The sequence below is a fragment of the Microcebus murinus genome, chromosome 16 (assembly GCF_040939455.1).
Source record: "Microcebus murinus isolate Inina chromosome 16, M.murinus_Inina_mat1.0, whole genome shotgun sequence".
NCBI lineage: Eukaryota > Metazoa > Chordata > Mammalia > Primates > Cheirogaleidae > Microcebus > Microcebus murinus.
In genome coordinates, this window is record NC_134119.1 from 2,869,441 (window position 1) to 2,875,016 (window position 5,576).

Sequence of the window (5,576 nt, forward strand, 5' to 3'; positions counted from 1 at the left end):
TGGGACGAGAGCTTTGGGGGTTACCCAGGCGGCCCTGCAGCCAATGGCAGGTGTCCTTATGAAAGATCAGAAAGGAGTGGACATAGATTCCCAGAGAAGGGGACGTGAAGACGGAGGCAGAGACGGGAGTGACGCAGCCACAAGCCGGGAACACCTGGCACCACCAGGGCTGGAAGACGCAGGAAGGACCGTCCACCTGGAGCCGTTGGGAGGAGCGTGGCCCTACTGACGCCTTGATTTTGGCCTCCTGGCCTTCAGCAATATGGAAGAATCAGCTTCTGCTGTTCCGCTTCTGCAAGTTAGTGGTGATTTGCTGCAGCAGACACAGGAAACAATCACGGTCTCATTGAGCTGTTTCCACGGACATCCGAGAGAAACGGCATCTGCTAAACATCTTCCAATCACGCTGTTTAGTCCCAAACACCTAAATGCCGCTTGCTCAAAATCTGATCGCTAGCCAAGCTTAAGCATCTTAAAGTATGAGAAAGCTGAGCGCCTTAAAAGAACAGGGATTTCAAAGTGTGTTTACAACGAAGTAATTGCGATGTGTAAATACTTCACGGAGAACAATTAAGAGCCGCCGCTGCCACCGCGGCACGTGCTCTGCGGCGGGCACTGATTGAAGGCGCGTGTTTCTGCCATGTTGCCGTCCGCGCCCGGATCCCAGGTGTCCTGACCATGTCTTCTCTCCAGGCAGCCTGGGGAGAGGCTGGGAGGCTGGGACGCGGGTCGCCGTGCGGGCTTGGGGCGCAGCCTGGGTTGCAGACTCCGCGGCCGCCCCTTTGAGGTCGGGCGACTCTGGACAAGCTCCGGGGCGTCTGGGCCTCCGGGTTGCTGCCCTGGTGGTGGCCCCGTGGCAGGACAGACCTCCCAGGGTGGACGTCGGGAGTCAGCAGCAGCACCAGGCGCAGGCTGGGCCCGGCCACCCCACCCCGTGCGGGCGCCTGGCTACGGTGACGGCCGTGTCTTCCTTCCGATGCCGCCTCCCAGCGGCCCTGGCCGTGGGCACAGGAAACACGGCAGGACGCTCCCGGCCTTTAAGTGGAGTCGTTTCACAGGAGCCTGCGTTCCGGCCACGACACACGAGGCCGGGATGGAAGTTGGTTACCTCGGGGTGGCAAAATAATTAAATTCCATCATCTGTGTCCTCATTAACGTTTGGTCGTACACGTCGTAATTAAATAACTAATTATGGCATCCGTGTGAGTGTGACAAACAAGGCTGGGAAGTTGACACCATGGCGCCCTTGGCTCCCCGTGCCCCGCCTCGGAAGGGAAGCGGTCCCACTCCACGCTCAGCCTGCGAGATGCTGGTGGCAGGGTTGGGGCAGCCGCCGGGGGACGTGTGTGTGGCCCCTCTCCCCGTGCACAGGTGTTCCTCGTTCCTCACCCGGCACAGCGGTGCCGCTCCGCTCCCCGTCAGCCTGCGTCTCTCCTGCGTGAAGGATCTCGGGCCGCAGGCCGGGCGCGGTGGCTTAGATCCACGCGGCGCCGGGGACCTGGAGGGCGGCTTGGCTCGCTGCCGAGCGGCCGGCGGGGAGTCCGGCGCTCCGAAGTGCAGAGGAACAGCTCACGTGGGAAGTCCCCCTGCCGTGCCCGGCTCGCCCTCCTCCGTTTTCCGTAAGCATCGCTGCACTGGCTGCCCCGCCGCCCCTTAAGCCGCCCTTTCTAAAGGACGCAACTTCAGGTCCAAGCGTTGCCCTCGCTGTGTACGTTTTGCCGGGGGAGGCCGTGCGTGTCGGGCGGGAGCCCTGCATCGCCAGTTATCTCCGCGTGGAAGAGGGCGGTGGCCAGGACGTGTTTCCCGTGGCTCCACCTCCCGCCCGGGAGAGCAGCTGGCCGAGTCGAGTCTCCACGCCAGCTCCCAGTGGCCCTGCTAGCACCGCCCCACCACGGGAGAGAGTGCCCCGGAATCTTCCGTGAGTGAGCCAACTCTCCCTCCCTGCTTCCGTGCCCTTCCCGCTCGCACTCTGGTCCCGTGAGGGTGCCCCGTCCACACCGCAGGCAAAGTGAGCGTCCCCAAATGCAGCTCATCTTCGCCTTCCTCTGCCTGGAACCCTTCAACGACGTCTTGCTCCTCTCGGGATGAAGCCCCGAATCCTCACTGTGTCTGAGTCTCCTACGTAAAGGCTGTCCTGAGGCCGGCTTCCCTCACCCACTCTCAGCTGTTCCCCGCTTAGCTCCCTCTCCTGCAGCGCCTCCGCCTGCCTCAGGACCTTTGCACGTGCTGCACCCTCTTCCTGGAACTTTCCCTCTGGCCACTCTCTGTCCCACGGCTCCTGCTTCGTCGCCCTGTTCATTCTTACTCATTCATCATATCTCGGATTAAAGGCCACTTCCTTAGTGGCAGTGTCCCGTCACCCCCCGTCACCCCACCCCAACCAGGCCAGGCCTCCCTGCTCACTCTGCCAGGACCTCGTCCCTCTCCTTGAGGTCACACACAGGGACGACGTGACACACGTCTGACGCTCTCATTCCCTTGCGTCTCCCCACACCCCGCGGCCCACAAAGGGCCGCCCCTGGGGGCCCAGCAGCTGCCAGGGGACCAGCGACCCAACAAGGACGCCGTGTGCGTCCACCCCGCGAGTGGAGCCCGAGAGGCTGGCGCAGACTTGGCTCGCGGTGAGAGACCACGTCTAGCGGCCGAGTCAGTGCGGAGACCCACTTGGACTTAATTCCGGTGTGTCACGACCAGCGGTGGCGCTTGGGCCTAAACGCGGAACTTGGCAGGGGCAGCAGCCAACCGGAGGCGGGGTTAGAACGCGCAGATGGCGAGGAGGCGCAAAGCCGGGTGGGGAGAATGCCGAGGGATGCCGCGTCTCGGAAGGGGACGGCCGCAGGGTGTGGGCGCCGCCTCTGACCCCCTGAAGGCCCATCCCCTGGGACAGGGCAGGCATCTGCCGAGCAAGGAGCGACTGGACTGAGGGTTCGGAGTTTGGGGAATCGGATTTCAGCCCACAGAAGGAAGAACATAACATCCCAGAGACGGAAACGTTGACACCCATGGCCTGTGCAGCTCGGAGCACCTTAACTCTGCCGAGCCTCACTTTCCACATCTGTGAAATGGGGCAACAGCATGTTGCATCCCGTAGGTCGTTGCGAAGATACAACTAGAAACGATGCACCTAGCGCCGCTCTGCAAAGCTCGTGCACAGAGGGAGGGCCCACAGCAGCCACCTTCACCCCCGCCTGTGGCCGAGGGCCCCTCCGCCTCTTCCGAGACCCAGGCCTGGCCCTTGTTGCGGTTCGGGATCCAAGAGGCAGCAGAGATTACCAGCACTGGGCTTGGAGATGAACAGGTGGGAAATCGTACTCCCACGAACCCCAAACCTCTGGCCTTTCTCTTTGCTTATTATTTTCTGGTCTGTACTTTCCGTAAGGATTAGATCAAGCCCGGCCAATATTTACGCCTCTCGGGCCGCTTGTTGTAACACAGGCAGCAGGAGGAGGCGTTGGAGTCTGCACCATAGCCCCGGCCTTCCCACGGACCTCGGGGTCTCTAGTCCAAGCCGCTGCCTCCCTGCACCCACATCTTCCTCTGCAAACCGCTTCCACGTGAGAACACGCCTGCTCTCCACGGAGGGGTCTGAGCATGCCCGCTGCTCCCGGCTGCAGTGCGGTAGTTTATGTTCATGACCTCCTATTGTTCCAATGCACACGTCCGAGGCCACATGCACCCTAGGTATTTTGGTCTCCGTACACACACAAGCAACAGAAAGTCTGCTAATGTCTGAAGTGATGAACAGTAAATCTGTCGGTTCCATTAGCGAATGGAACTGTGTTCACCTTTCATTAGGATGTCAGGAGCAGAACACTAGGTATCAATCGATTAAAATATTTATCTGCCATTTGGAAGCACGGAAAAAGAAATTAAGGGCTGGCTATGTTTCAAGAGGAGCGAATGGCGTTAACCCTGCCGAGTGCAGCGACTACAGTAACAGCACCTGCGGCTTCCCGAGCAGGAGCCGGCGCCCGTCCCTCTGCCTGCCGTGTCCCGGCTCCTCCCACACGGAGGGGGGCCGCCAGGTAGCCAGGTATCCCGGGCAGGTGGGCCCTCGTCCATCAGTGCCGCCCGCGTGGACCCACGGCCGCCCCCTGCCCCGCCTGTTTTCAAACACGGGTGTTTTCAAACACGGCCAGCTGTCGGCAAGCCACGACACCCGAAATAGGTCGGTAGTCCCGGGGCTGGGCGCTAACTTCTGTGGATGATGTTCTCCCTGCCCTGTGCATTTTGCAGTACTTAGGCTTTGGGCAAATGCATGTCTCTTGTCGCTGAGGAACTAAATGTGATTATGAATGAATGATTCTTCTCAGGGACATGTGGCGAGAGCCATGTGGGCATGAGCTACTTACCGAAAATAAGACAGGGTCTTATATTTATTTTTCCTCAAGAAGACACCCTAGGGCTTATTTTCAGGGGTCGTATTATTATTATTTTTAAGTACGGTACAACGATCTACATTTATTCAAATATAGCGAAGTCATCGTCTTCTGGAACATCATCATAACTCTCCAAACCCCGAATTCCATCCTGAATTTCTTGCGACTCTATTTCCTTTAGCACCATTGGCCCCGATCTCTCCTGTCGAGCACTAGAGCTCTCGTGGGGCGGATGAGAAGGGCCGCTCGCCTTCTTTATCGCTCCACGATGACATGCATGGGCTGTGCAGATGCGCTGCGTGGCCACGCCCGTCACTAGGGCTTATTGTCGGGGTAGCATTTCTATTGCACAAATGCTTAGGAATCCTGCTAGGGCTTATTTTATGGGTAGGTCTTATTTTCGGGGAAACTCGGTACTTCCAGGGGGTGAGCAGATGGGCCCAGCCAGCACACCTCCCCTCCTGAGACTGGGAGGCCCAGGCAGAGCCGGGAGGAGTCCTGCTAATATGTGGGGGGGGGGAGGTGCGGGAGAAAGAGACCCCCAGGGCTGCGGGTGGGCTGCCAACCCGCTGGCCTTGGGGCTCCTGCAATGTCCCCAGCCCGGGTGGGCCCACAAGATCCAGTCATCTTAACTCACGAGACATGGTCCTTTCTACAAAGAGCACATGGGAAGGCTGGGATTTGACAACGTAACACGGCAAGGGAGGGGCGGGTGAGGAGGACGAGAAAGAGGGCAAAGAATCAAAGGGTTTTTAATAGCTAATTGCTTACAGCATTGTTATAAGCCTTACCCTGCATGGTTCAAATCTCTTTATCTCACTTTGATCTGGAAACAACCCTATTAGAAAAGCTATCATTAGTGTGCCCATTGCAGAGCTAAGGAAACTGAGGCTTAGAGAAGCTAATCAACTCACATCTAGCTTTCACGTGGCAGGGCTGGAGTTCCAGCCCGGTCTCTGACACCAGGCCCTGCACACACAGGGCCCTGGAAGCCAACAGCCCGTACCCCAGAGGCGAGCGGGGTAACAATGGGTGCACATCTCTGCACAACGGAGCCACGGAGAAACGGGATCGCGCACATGATCCACCTTTGAAGGGTGGAGAGGAATTTAGAGCCTTTCCATTTTTTATCTGAGTTTCTGAAAGAACACCAGAGAGATGCAATCCGCAGCCCAGAGTAAGACTCTGACGTTTCAA